The following is a 14,895-nucleotide window of genomic DNA, read 5'->3' on the forward strand; positions in this document are numbered from 1 at the left end:
TTTCCAAAGGCCCTCCATCAGGCCAGTGCTCCAACAAGAGCAACATCTGACTGCAGTGTCATATGTCACATATGACTGCGATTCTACAGGCTACATGATGAACTGCACACTTCTCTTTTAGTCCGTCCTCACACACGCAGCCCCTGCAACAAGCTAACGCAGTTTCTCCAATGACGCCGTACAGACTCAAACCAACCACTGAGCATCACAGAATAGTCAAATTATTGTATATGATGGCACTTTTGGGCATTATTGATTGTACATTAGACAAATACAATAATTATCAGGCTTCTGCCGACGCTGATGCAGAAAGCGAGCTTGTATTGACTCTCCGCTAATCTCCCGGTAAGACAATGAACAAGCTGCCAACTTCATTTTCAATGTAATGGAGCCTAAATGGAATAAGCAAATGTAAATGTCAAATTAAAACCATGACGCTGCTCGTTAATGCCCGACGTCACCGCCGTCGGTCACATACAGAATGATGAGGAAAAGAAATCGGGAACAATCCACTAATCCTAAATCTCGTCCGTATATTCATGTGTTCATGCGCGTGTGCACATGCCTCCATGTGTCAATGGACGTGTTTATGTGTGAGGAGGCCACCAGCTGGGTCATGAATCAAGTGACTGAATCACAGAGAGGTGATAATGGGTGTGATGTTGGTATGCAACAATGAGGGAGCAATGACTGGAGAGAGAGAGAGAGAACCAGCTGGAGGTCAGGGAGTGGGAAATGGATGTAGATTCCAAGAGACGGATGTCAGGGGATAGGAGGGGAGCAGTTTGGGGGACGTTACCGTGCAGTCGTGTTTTCTCTGTATCAGTGTAGCGGTTTCACATTGATGGGTGATTGATCGCTGTGACACAACTATGACTGTGGCAATGTGTGGCCTCCAGTGAACAATGAGAAGGGAGAGGGTGTTTTTTTTTGGAAGGGTGGAATATTGAGCGGATCTGACTGGAGTGCAGCCAACGGCTAATTCTAGTGTAGAGAACAGGGTTGTGTGTGTGTGTGTGTGTGTGTGTGTGAGGGGGAGAGGAAGAGGAAGAGATGGAGACAGAGTGTGGGTGTGACCGACCAGCCCATCGGGTGTTAAGAGTCGGGCCATGGGGGCTACTTTAAAACCCTGTCATTACCAGACCTCTTCTCAACCTTCAGGATGAGAAAAGGAGGAGGGTGAGGAAGAGGAGGACAGAGGTGGACATCCGCATGCGTTCGTGTTTTACGTCACAGAGCCACCAGAAACACAATGGAAGCTGCAGCTCTTGGCACATTTTCTCCCCCCTGAATCAAACACTTCTGTGTGACGCTCTCTCCTTCAAACAAGGGATTGTTCGGGAGGTATTTGTTTTAATCCGGTTGGCAGTCTTCATCACATGCAGGTCAAAAGAGATTCAGCATCTTTGTTGATGTTTATCAGAAGCGACATGCGAATGCCCTCCAATCGGCAGGACAGATGTTGGCAAGCGTCCTGGAGCAGGACACTCTGTCACTTGACCTTTACTTTGACCTTCTGGATGAAAACATTTTCCCGATGAAAATAAATTAAAAAGCGGATGGAAATCTAGTATTATGACATCATCTGTTAGTTAAGGAGCAATCATGAAGAGAACCATTTTATTTGAACAATCAAAGCATCACATTTGTCACTAATAGTATTTCCGTATTCGCAAATACGAAATGAACCTACTCCAGTCATCTGATTGGCTGACATCGAGACACACTGTTGTAGTACGAAGACCAACGCGTTTAGGATTGTAGTCTTCATCAGGGTCATAAAACAAATTACAAATCACAGTTGAATATGATGGGTATGAAGAAAACCTATTTGAAAAAAAAATATATATATTTTCATATCTAAAATACAAAAGAAGCACAGGTACTGAATCGGGTCAGAAACAGAATAAATCAAATGAGAATGTGAAAAGTAAAGAGAAAGACAGCACGGGGAACAGGGAGAAAGGCTATAGAGGTAAACACGGAGAGGACACAGCTGACCGGTGTGTTGGTGTGGGAGCCGGTCAAAGGACCGTCCACTTGGAGCATGATGGAGGGAGAACATGACAAAGGAGAGGAGGAGTGCTGATGAGTGAAGGGCTGAGCTGTTGTGATTCTGCTGGTTTGCCACTGAGAGTTGTGGACGGCTGGTTAGCTGCACGGCAGGCTGCATGAATAATGATTATCGAGTCTTTCAAAACTTGCTGAGAAGACATTTTCACTCCCGAGGGCTTGATTTAACACTTTCTATCTTACTCTCGGCTCCTCGTAAGATAAAACTTGGCTAGTTTTGTTTAATAATTTAATATTGTCATTTTTATTACGTCATATTAAAAGCCGATTTCAAGGTACTTGGAAGAGTTTTCTGACCAGTTGTTGGAAGATTTCATTCTTTTCACTGCTTACAGATGATCTGTTTTCATCAGAGTTTGGTAATCCACATGTGTTCTGTGGGTCTCCCTGAGATAGTCGGGGAAAGATTTTGGGGGAATAAGATGGGAAAATGTGATTTCATGATAAATGGTTAGTTCTCCCCATCGCAATTGTATTCCAATTAAAAACGTCATCGGCTGAGCACAACCTCCCTGACAGAAAGAGTGTGTTCAGCCTAAACACACATTTTAGAGGCAGCACTGAGCACACGAAGTTGGTGAAGTGACACAAATGGAAGAAAACAGAGTTGAACGGATACAAAAAATAGTACCCTTTCCTCAAATTGCAGGACTGTTGCAGGAAAGAATAGAAGAAGAAACCGCTGATTGTTGGTTGTCAGCTAAAATGTGAATATCCCTAAAAAAACATTTTGTTTGAGAACCAAATCATGAGAAAACAAAGTCACAATTTTGGATAGCGCCCGAGTTTCCCCGTGAGAAACAGAAACGCTTTGTGTCTCTTCGCAGACTCGAGGAGCCGAGGTCAAATCCCCGAAAAACAAAAAAACATCCTCATTTTAAAATGAATTCTCAACCTCCATAGATTTGACAGCGAGACACTTTCAACCAGTTATGAGCAAGAAAGTGTTGTGGCTGTGTGTGGAAACATGTGTGTGTGTGTGTGTGTGTGCACTCAACGAATAAATCCAGCCACAAAGCCGTTAAGGTGGTAATGCGCTGAAATCCCGGGTCAGGCAATCATAACAGCCAGGGGTGCAATGATGTATAGCCCCAACCACACATGCGCACACACACACACACACACCCACCCACACACACACACACACACACATATAACCCTCTCATTATATGAGTGATGCTCCCCCCCACTGCTCCTCCTCTCAAGCGGCTGTTTGTGTTTCCAGCCTGTCTGTTGTGTGGAAACAACAGACTGAATCATATCCTCTGATACGGGATTCAAACGTGAGAATTAATAGGCCGGATCGAAGTTTTTCTTTAACCCTTGTGTTGCCTTAGGGTCATTTTGACCCGAATCAATATTACACCCTCCCCCCGCCTTAGGATTAATTTGACCCCATTCAATGTTTAATGTCGGTGTTCTTTCGGTAGTCAACAAACAAACATAAAGTGCCTCACACTTAAACTTGGAAAACAATATTAATTCTAATAATTTTCTGGAGGTTTTAATTGCTGGCGTCAAATTGAACCCAAAGGGTAAAATATGTTAGTAAATATAAAGGTAACAGGAGGGTGAAACATTGAATCGGGTCAAAATGACCCAAAGGCGGGGGGAGGGTGTCTTATTGATTCGGGTCAAAATGACCCTAAGGCAACACAAGGGTTAAGTAACGACAGATCAGCTCATCATATTAGGAACTGCGGCTTCATTGAAGGGGAAGAGTGAATTTAGAGGCAGGAAAAAGGAAGAGGACGTACACAAGGATCTTTTAAGGAGTCAACAGGTTAATATTACCACACATGTTCAAAGCGGACACGTTTGAGGCGTCATTGATGCAAATGAGCTCAACTACCAAGGTGCCAACAAGGCCAGAGCAGCCATGTCCTGACGTGGGACCAACATGTAATCTGTAGCTGTAATAATCAGTTCCAGTGGAATTCAGCTGTTGGCCAATACATCATTGGCGCACACACCCTCATAAAATTGAACTATAAACATACCCTTGCATAGCAGACCCCGAAACACTGCTTCTGGTGCATTAATCGCAAAGCAACCACACTTAACCGCCAACAGTCTAAATAATCTAAATGCCAGGCATGAATATGAATGCCAGTGTAAGAAGCACCGAATAAGCACAAGCTGTCTTTTGCACAATTAAAAAATACATAAAACCACCAGGAAGTTCAGTCAAGTTACTCTTAAAGTATCAAAAGTAAAAGCAGTGATGGAGCAGTCAACGATTTCACTATTCATATTTAAGATTTTTCAAATTTTTACGACTTTAGTAGTTTGATCTACAGCAATGCATCATATTCTATCAGATCAGCATATGTTTGTATCTATAAAGAAATCTGAAAAACTCCCTGTCACCGGGCAGCTTGTCCCGGAGATCAGGACCAGAGTACCTGAAGGCACCTGGATCTAGTTTTGGGTTTAGCTGGAAGACCTCGGCCTGAAGTCAGAATGTCAGAAATATACTGAGGAGCCAAACCATCCCGGGCCTTCTGGACTATTAGCCCCATTTAAAACATTTATTTTTTGCTTAGCGCCGGAAGCCGAGGAAGTATTCTCAGTACCAGAGTGAAATGGTCAAATGTCTGTGTGTGTGAGGATTCTGTCTGCGTCAATGAGAATGAGCTCGAGTCGTGAACAGGAAGGGGGTGAAACATTGTCATTTGAAAAGTAAAAAGTTAATTATTTGCCTGTGAGAGAATATAAAGTTGCATTAAATAGAAACTCACACCAAGGAAAACACCTCAAATCTTTACTCAGGTCGAGGACTTAACCCTTGTGTTGCCTTCGGGTCAATTTGACCCGATTCAATGTTTCACCCTCCTGTCGCCTTCGGGTCAATATGATCCGATTCAATGTTTAACCCTCCTGTTACCTTTATATTTACTAACATATTTTACCCTTGAGGTCAATATGACCCCATCGATTAAAATCTCCAGAAAATTATTAGAATTAATATTGTTTTCCAAGTTTAAGTGTGAGGTACTTTATGTTTGTTTGTTGACTCCCGAAAGAACACCGACATTAACCCTTGTGTTGCCTTAGGGTCATTTTGACCCGAATCAATATTGCACCCTCCCCCCGCCTTAGGATTAATTTGACCCCATTCAATGTTTAATGTCGGTGTTCTTTCGGTAGTCAACAAACAAACATAAAGTGCCTCACACTTAAACCTGGAAAACAATATTAATTCTAATAATTTTCTGGAGGTTTTAATTGCTGGCGTCAAATTGAACCCAAAGGGTAAAATATGTTAGTAAATATAAAGGTAACAGGAGGGTTAAACATTGAATCGGGTCAAATTGACCCGAAGGCGACAGGAGGGTTAAATATTGAATCGGGTCAAAATGACCCGAAGGCAACACAAGGGTTAAAAAAAGTACTTAAAAAAAACTTTTCACCACTGTATATAAGTCACATTGTCTCCAAGTGGATGACTTTCATGCATTAAACTGATTTGCACAGCGTGGCGTTGCATGCTGATGGAGAAAGCAACTGAGCCCAATGAGAGCATCCCTCCTGAATTCACATCTCTAATCATGCAAGCGATGCTCTCCATGGGTTAGGAGAGATTACTCGTATGAAGCATTCGTCACCTTCACCGGTGACCTCGTTAATACGGCTCTTCATATCCAGAATGCCACCGTGAGACGGCGACGCTTCACGCGGCTGAATTGCCTCTTGTGCTTTTTGTTTTTTTGGAACGAGTGAGCACTCGGTACCTAAATGTGTGAATAGAGAAATATTCCTCCCGATACACACAGACACTAACTCATTGTAGTATTACTCAATGTACGATGGTTGTTCCACTTATCGTAAGTTATTCCGGTGAAAAGCCTCGTGTTCAAGGGCACATGCGATGGAACGACCCACCGGGGGCCCAAACAAGCGCTCCCATCGGCCCTTCTAGTCCTCCGCTGCATTGTGTTTCATCAACGGCGCTTTTTTATTTCCTTTGTTGTTCGGCCGCGACGGCGCCTTCCATCATGGGCTTTGACAGGCGTTTAGAGAGATGAACGTGTGCACACGGCTTGGCTTCCCCGGAGCCGTGGCAGCAGCGGGCCGGATGAGTCCCGCATTCCACGGTGAGGCGTGCCATCCGAATTTAGTTTTTACAAAGTGATGATGTAGAGCTTAGTTTCTGTTTCCTTTGGAGCAAACGCTCTCGGGGGGGCACCTCGATTACTGGAGTCATTTCTATGCTCGCCTTAAGTTTTTCGACTAAAGCCGCGAGGCTTGGTGAGCTCACCTCCTCCTCCTCCTCCATCATCATCATGCTTAATCTGGCCTTGCGTTTTCGACGAAAGCAGTGAGGCTTTATGAGCTCACTTCCTCCTCCTCCTCCATCATCATCATGTTTAATCTGGCCTTGCGTTTTCGACTAAAGCAGTAAGGCTTGGTGAGCTCACTTCCTCCTTTCTCTTCCTCCTCCTCCTCCACCACCATTCTTAATCTGGACTCAAAATAATCTCTTTCAGTCTGCATCAGTATGAAGTGCAAACTTAGACCCTCCCAAATTGCACTCAAATAAAGTTTTGGTTTCTGCCTTTTATTAGCATCTGTGCATGCTTGGGGAAGAATAATGAATATATATATAATTTAAATATGTCATTACTGACTTCCCTCTGCCAGTATGTCTGCTCTCTAAAATGAAGGCCGGAGTGATCTTTGGCAGTACTGTAAAAGTGATGAAACATACACACTTATTTCCACCACTATAACACACGCTTGGCTCCAGCTGGTTTCACGCACCAGCCTGAGGTTTTCTCTTGAAGCATTCTACTGGTCAGACCTTCTCCATCTGACCTTCAACCAGTTAAACCAGCAGCGTTGAGGCTAACAGCTCAGAGGAGCAGTGCTGCACTGGCGGAGCACAGTTCAGTGTTTTTATACGTTATACATCCGCCCACACCAGTTTGTTTGATCTGAAATCTGGTCGGTCAGTCGTTGTTGTCTTGACCTACATGTCTGGTTCGCGTGGGACCAATCAATAACGAGCAGCCGTGCCCGTTGGGATCGCGTGTCCTTTTGGAGCAGGCCGGGTGATTGGCCCCCTCTATGCTGCATCGCTCGGCCACTCACTGACGTCTGATATACAGTTAGAGTTAGAAAGAAGTCACAATAGTTATGATAGTTTTTTTTATAACAAGCAAAAGATTTGTCACTTTTATTTTGTCGCAATATTCGGGATCGGATGTTGAAAGAGTAAAAAGAAAACCTTAATAATGAGTGTTTTTACTGTTGTATTAATACATTGTGCCAGGAAGTCTTAACTACTGTAAGCAAGTACATTTATTTAACCCTCCTGTTACCTTTCGGGTCAATTTGACCCCATTCAATGTTTAATGTCGATGTTCCTTGGGGTCAATTTGACCCCAGGCTGTTTTTCATTGTGTCAAACATTTAAGAAATATCAACTTTTTTATATATTTAAAGGGCTATTTAGGTAGTCAACAAACAAACATAAAGTACCTCACACTTAAACTTGGGAAACAATATTAATTCTAATAATTTTCTGGAGGTTTTAATTGCTGGGGTCAAATTGACCCCGAGGGTAAAATATGTTAGTAAATGTAAAGGCAACAGGAGGGTTAAGTACCTCATTATACAATTTGGAGGTACTTAAATACTTCCATTTTATGTCACTATATACTTAACTACTGTAAAACTGTACTTATCTGACAGCTACTTTGCAGATAAAGATTTTTGTTTGCACACATGATTAGTTTATGGAGCGTGATGTATATTTATGGATTAAATTACCCAACAGCATGTGGGTAGTTATAATTATCCTAATCTTAACCAGTTACAACCTAACTCTGTGTAGTAATACTACTCCAACTCTACCTTTGGCAGGGTGCTTATATGTCTGCACTTCTACTTAAGTAAAATTCTAAATGAAAGACTTCTACTTCTTAATCTCAATTGTCACTTCTGTGTCTCTTTAGGTGTTCATCTGGTTGTAGGTGTTTTTTTTGACTGAGGTATGTGCACCTGTGTAAACTGGGTTATGATGACTTAAGTCTTAGTTTTGTTTTATTCATGCTGTGATCTTCAAAAATTATCTTTCTTTTTTTATATTGTCTGTCACTGTTTTATGTTGTATGTCTGACACTGTGTGATGGGCTCCTGCTGCTGTCTCGGCCAGGACACTCTTGTAACGGAGATTTTTAATCTCAATGAGGCTTTTCCTGGTGAAATAAATAAAAAATAAAATATTGACAGAGCCGTGTCTCCACCGGTAGACGTTGCTGTGCCGGTTACCGTGACGATTGTAACTCCACACCACACCTCAGTGCAGTAGAGCTCGGGGAGACGGATTGCTGCAGAGCCCGGAGCTTCCTCAGTTCAACTGTTGCTGCAGTGATTTCTACCCCTTCCATTCAAGTTTTCTTCCTCTTTCTCCCTCCTCCAGTCATTCTAAAAAAAAATACTGGATGCCGTTCCCCTCCGGTTTCTTCACCTCATCTTCTGCTTCCTGTCATTCTCTCCTGTGTCCTTGTGTATTAAACATGAAGCAGACATCACGCAGAAAGAGTGCGCATGCAGATGGCAGGAGATTTAGCGTATCCATACATCACGCTCCCAGTGAAGAACATTAAACACGGCGTTGCAATTTCTTTTCCCTACAGCACCTTTCGACAGCAAGGCCATTAATAGTGATTTCCCTCGGACATAAAGGCATTGAGAATAAATCCAACGTAGGACAACATATAATCACGGTCACACTTCTCTTCTGATGTCTGTGTTTCCCCGATGGCGCAGCGTAAACACCTCGTGTGCGACGGGTTGAGAAACGTCACTTCGCTGTCACCTGACTCGTTGCTCTTGCAACTTGTGGCAGCGGGGTGTGTTTAGGCTCGGCTGCAGAGTGGGTGGAGCGGGGGTGTGGTTCAGGGAACGGTGTCTGATTGTCATCAGCTGGACTGATTTACCCATCAGTCCAGCTGATGACAATCTGTGTTTCTGTATCTGCGAGGTTTTCTCTTTAAAGGAGCTGGACGGACTGAAGACCAGAGAGCAGTGAGCAGAGACACAGTCTGTGGTCTGAGCAACTATTACTAAATATCCCTCTGGTTGCTCATTTCCTTGGTGCTTAGGGGGGGGGACCTACTGGTGACGGCTACAATCCTGTCACACAACTAATATCAAGCAAATGGAGAAATAGGTGCAAATATTTTTGCATTTTACTTGATTCAGTCTTGTGTGGAGAAGTCTCGTTTTTAAATCTCAATTTAACATCCACATTGTCGAAATCAGCTTAATCAGGAACATTGAACATCTTTTGGATAACTCCACTCCATCTCTGACATCAGCTTCAACTCTCATTCCAGTTTCCAGCGACGTCATGCGGCAAAATGCAAAGAAAAGCACTTTTAGTGCACATGGATTGATGGTTGGGAGTTGACCTGAGTGATGACACTGCAGCCTGTTTAACGGGGTCCTAGTCGAAAAATACCAAACCCCATAACTCGTTCTAAAAATTACCCCAAAACCATTCTCATATCATCCCTTTCTTCCCAGACGCTTGCATTAAGCATCAACATTGCATAAGCCCCGTTGCCTCCTTTCCTATTTCAGTTACTTGGCAAAGAACCCGTCTTTCTTCTTCTGCGTGATATTTATATCCGATTTTCATCAAAGCCAAAAACACCCAAATTAGCCTACCAGATATCTACCATAAGTTATAGCTTAAGCACCACTTTATCTTTGAAAAGAGGACAGATTAAAGATAAATAAAGTGAGATAAGTTCGCAGAGGTTTATTTTTGATCGGGGCTGTGGGCTGTGGACACGTGTCCGTCCTCTTTGGCTTTCTAATTTGAAGACACTGTAGGATGGTGGGAGGCTCCCGTGTTGAAGTGTGTGAATACATCCCCGTCGACATTCAGTCCAACAACTCCCCTGAACTAACTGGACAGAGTGTGTGTTACTCTGAGAGAGAGTGTGTTACTGAGCCTCTGACTGTGTACGTTTGTGTGTACAGTCTGCATAGCGGTTGGGAACATGGGCTCCATTTTCACTCCAGTGATCCCGGTCATGGTCTCGTCCCAGTGTGGATTGACGTTGGCTCCAAGTCGCCTTGACAGAAAATCAACTGCCTCCGTGTCGCTGTTTGCTGGAGCGCGCGCAGTAGCGAGCATTATCACTCCCAGTGTACTGTACGGCTGGTCATCCCTCGTTCTCCTGCTCCTCTGTCTCACCACTCAACACTTTCAAATCTATCTGTGCATCTATTCCTCCGTCCGTCCGTCTCCTTCGTATTCATCGGCATCTCCCCATCCTCGGCTCCTGCATATCGTCATTTCTTTTCAATCTCCCCTTCCACTTTCTGTTTCTTGCTCATCTTTACCTTCGCATTGAAAATGCCGGAAGGTTATGTTTTGATCGCCGTGTATTTATTTATTTATTTATTTATTACCTTCGCATTGAAAATGCCGGAAGGTTATGTTTTGATCGCCGTGTATTTATTTATTTATTTGTATGCGTGTTATTCGCAAAACTCAAAAAGTATTTAACCGAATCGCATGAAATTTGGTGGGATGATTGTTTATTATCCGGGGACCAGTTGATGAGATTTTGGGATCGATTGGGTCAAAGGTCATGAACAGGTCAAAATCTTTCGCAGAACTCAAAAAGTATTGAACCGAATCGCATGAAATTTGGTGGGATGATTGTTTATTATCCGGGGACCAGTTGATTAGATTTTGGGATCGATCGGGTCAAAGGTCAAGATCAAAGGTCATGAACAGGTCAAAATGTTCTTGAATCGCATGAAATTTGGTGGGATGATTGGTTATTATCCGGGGACCATTTGATTAGATTTTGGGATCAATCGGATCAAAGGTTAAGGTCAAGGTCATGGAAAGGTCAAACTCCTTTTTTACCATAGCACGATACATTTTTGTCCAATTGGCATGCAACTAATGCCAAAATGTTCATAATTCAATGCCCAATCTTGTGATATGCGAATGTATGCGCTCTACCGAGTGCCCGTTCTAGTTCCCCATGTATTCAGTCTGTTTCTACTGCCTGTTCGTTATCAGATCGTTTTGTCTCCATCCCGTCGTCAGAGTGCTTTTTTCCTTGGACATAAACCTTTTTGGATTCTTAACTTGAACCGTTGCTGTGTGCTGCCATTGGGTCCACGTCCTGGACCCTACACGACAATCGTGGTTCATCATTGGTGAAAAAATTGCCCTTTGGATTTGGACTGATCCCTTGAAATAAACAGATTTTGCTCAAAATATTCCTCCATTTAAAAAAACTCGAAGCCTTTTATAACTATTATAAAGCCTGTGTGCGATCATGAAACACTTGTTATTGCTGTTCTCATCATCATATATCTGCAGATCATGACAGCCGCGTTGCTAATGAGACATCACAGCTCTTGTTTATTAGAGTGTACACACTCATTTCACACAGGTTGTTATTAGTAATGTACCTCAACCAATTTGCTTCGTTGCATGTGGCTGCAAGTGTGTGTTGTTGTTGTTGTTGTTGTTGTTCTCTCTCTCTTGCTTTCCTCTCTATTCTTCCCCTCTCATCCTCTACCCACCGTGGCTTGTTGCCTTAGTAATCACATCTCGGGCTCTAATCTCTAAACACCATCGCACCCACAGGAAAGCTTCAACTTAAACACAGAGATTAAACAGGAGAAAGAGATCCATCCCCTTTGACATCCCTCCCCCCGTCTCCTCCCTCAGCCTTCACGATCCCTATCCTCCCATCTACACCCATTCCTTTTTCTTTATAGTCCCGAAAAAATAATTACCTGCTCGCTCGTATCGCCCAGTCCGCCGTACGTCTTCAGCATTGTGCAGACGCAGATGAAACTCGAGTGTGGATGAGGGGGAACTCAGAAGGGGGAAGAGGAGGGCACAGCGAGGAGGATTTCACTTCTTTAATTTGCAGTCTACTTTCATCCGTCATCCTCGTTCAGGTGCCGTTTGCTTTTCACATTCGCTCGCGCTTGTCTCGTTCCCTCTTGGTCTCTCTTTGTCTCGAACATGCTCTACACTTAGAACCAGCAAGCGCACACACTCTGACACACACATCTTCATCTATATGCACAATAACAGGCACACACTTGTCACGACAGGCTGCACAGTGCAGTGCCTATAGACGTCTCTGCGGTCGTTTCTCACCTTTCCGGGTTATTCATCTTCCTCCTCCCCAGATCAGCCGAAAGACAGAGAGAGAAAGTACAACAACTCAGTTGAAACTAGAAAATGTCATGCTTTTCCAGCTCTGTTCTTCTCTCAATTATCATACCATACACAAAACTTATTCTAATAATCAAACTTTGCATTGTACGGTGTCGCAGTCAAGTTTTTCTCAGAGCAGAGCCATGAGGTCCAGAGGGACTGGATTATTAGTTGGGTTTTCAAAGTTTTAAAGCTAACTTTAGTGTTCCTTGTCATAGAAACCGTGACAATTCATCAAGAACATATTTATTTAATAAAGTGGTCAAAGTAGAAAATATACAAGCTACCCGGCAGTATAAATACAATTAAATTATCACCACATCTACCAGCTGCAACATTATGATGACATACACATTCAATACTCACAATGTTGACGCTATTATAATATGATATGATATATACCTTTATTCGTCCCGCATAATGGCGCATGCACTTTTACTTAAACACAATTGTATATGCATAACTTTCTGCCCACGCGGTGGTAGTGCTACTAAATCAGTTCCCATGACATATGAATATTAAATCAGTGTGATATAAAGTTCCTATTGCTCTGTTGTTGCGGAAACAAAACATCACGCTGTCGTTGCTGTTCATCCAATTGTTACCCAGAATGCAAAACTGAATGAATTCAAACGGCTGATTGTATTAGTGTCCCACGGAGCGACGTGTGTTATGATCTCATTTGTCATTTTCAATTGATAAATAGATTTACAGTAATGGTTTTAAATGTGGATTATTTGTGTGTCTGCTGTAGGCTGGACATCCATTTTATATTATGTCACTGTCGTCCCCCGGCATCTAATTGGGGTTTATTCTGCATGTTGGTGTGTGCCACATGTCACATGATTGATGAGATCGTGGTGGGTTCAGGGTCTACAGTCGGTAGCACCCCTCTATCATACTCGACTCCCTTGAACCCCCCCCGACTCCACCTACATGCCAATACACAGCAACTTTTACAATATCAACAACAACAACATCTTCAACCACGAAGACGCGTGCCACTTTAAGTATTTCATTATTTAAAAACACGACATAAACGGCCGTGTGCTTTGCAGAAACCCCGCCGCAGAGGGCATCTGCTATCTGTGTACTGAACAGGATTGTGTTTGTTCTTTGCACTGGAGATTAATAACACAGTGCCGGAGCCGTAATGAAAATCAATCATTAGTCAGGCCTGCAGTTACGACGCGTGATGACACTGTCATCATAGTACACAAGAGCCACTGGGCTGTCTGCACAGTCAACAGACAATATTAAACTCAGCATTTTACCTGCATCTTCCTAAGTACTTTGGAAGGCTCCCATCATCACTGGAGATACGCCAATTTATATATATTGTTTTCAGCTCGTCACATTGATGACCAGTGCCGTCTTCATTTATGAATCGTGCACTTTTGTCGTGTGATAATGTCATCAAACACTCATAAGAGCAAATATGAGTGTGAGAAAATAATGTTGGGACACCAATGTTTTTGTTGTTGTTGTTTTAATACACTAGATGCTATAGATCTCAACAAATGCAATCTACTAAAATGCAGTTTTTAAAAGTCATAGATCCTCGAATCCTCTGCATGGTGATTGCTCTCAGGGTCATTACTCATACTGCACACACACTCAAACACACACACTCGCATTTGGCCGCAGTGACACAGTCAATATGTGGTCTCATGATACCGATGCTGTAACGTTTTAAACGTCTTCGTGATGCAACACTGCTGCTACATGGGGGACCGAAGGAGAGTGATAGCCAAATAGGTGGACGAGGGACCGAGAGAGGGAAATAGATTTTGATTTCCTGTCCTTGAGAACAATATTGCGTCCTCAACGGGCCGCTGTGAAATAACAGAGTCGACAGAAAACGACGGGGGGAAGTGAGGCACCCCGTCTCAACATGACAGCAATGATGGTCAAAATACAACTCGTCTCATCCGTCCACTCCTCCCTCTCTCCGGCCATCTCCCTTTCAATCCATCATCCTTATCCCCACCGCTTCTTTCCCTGCTCTCCTTTCCCTCCTGTCTCCTTCACTGCCGGACCCCTCTGGTTTCTAACCCCACGTTACTCGTTAATGTAACGCTGTTCAGTGATATCGATACGCAGCGACAGCTGTATATATAAATACCACATTGTGTCCTTATCTTTAAACAAATATACAGCCTGTGCTTGTCTAAATGCTAAATTAAAGAGCCTAATCCGCTCTATAACTGATGATTCTGGTTATTAGAGCGGCCACGCTTCAACAAGTGATCGTCAGACTCTGTTGGCCTCGGGCTTCGGGCAGGTTGCTCTAAAGGGTGCAAACAGAGATCTCATTAAATGCTCTTTCTACTGCAGATTCTGGCCCGCCAACATCCAAAAGGCTACAACTGGAAGACAGAATGGGTGCACCGGGGGCATCATCTTGAAAATAATACGGCATGTCTGGGTTATACCAGAATCAGAATCAGTGTGTTAAGCCATTTGAAAATAATTGGCCAGTTGAAAGGGAAAGGTTCTTCTCCCACATTTTATACGTGTGGGAACAGCCTTCGTACTTTCCTGTAGATACATGTTCATTGTGTCTGTAGTGTCAAACATGCACTAATTTCCAGGTTTTATGA

The 14,895-nt window shown here is 43.2% G+C and overlaps 1 protein-coding gene across 1 annotated transcript in view; it reads left to right on the plus strand.

The window, feature by feature from the left end:
* The window catches only part of LOC130188617 (protein shisa-8-like), a 107,500-nt gene that overhangs the window by 3,228 nt on the left and 89,377 nt on the right, over positions 1-14,895 (plus strand). The gene's annotated exons all lie outside the window — the stretch shown is intronic.

This window comes from Pseudoliparis swirei, chromosome 23 (assembly GCF_029220125.1).
Source record: "Pseudoliparis swirei isolate HS2019 ecotype Mariana Trench chromosome 23, NWPU_hadal_v1, whole genome shotgun sequence".
NCBI classification, from domain to species: Eukaryota; Metazoa; Chordata; class Actinopteri; order Perciformes; family Liparidae; genus Pseudoliparis; species Pseudoliparis swirei.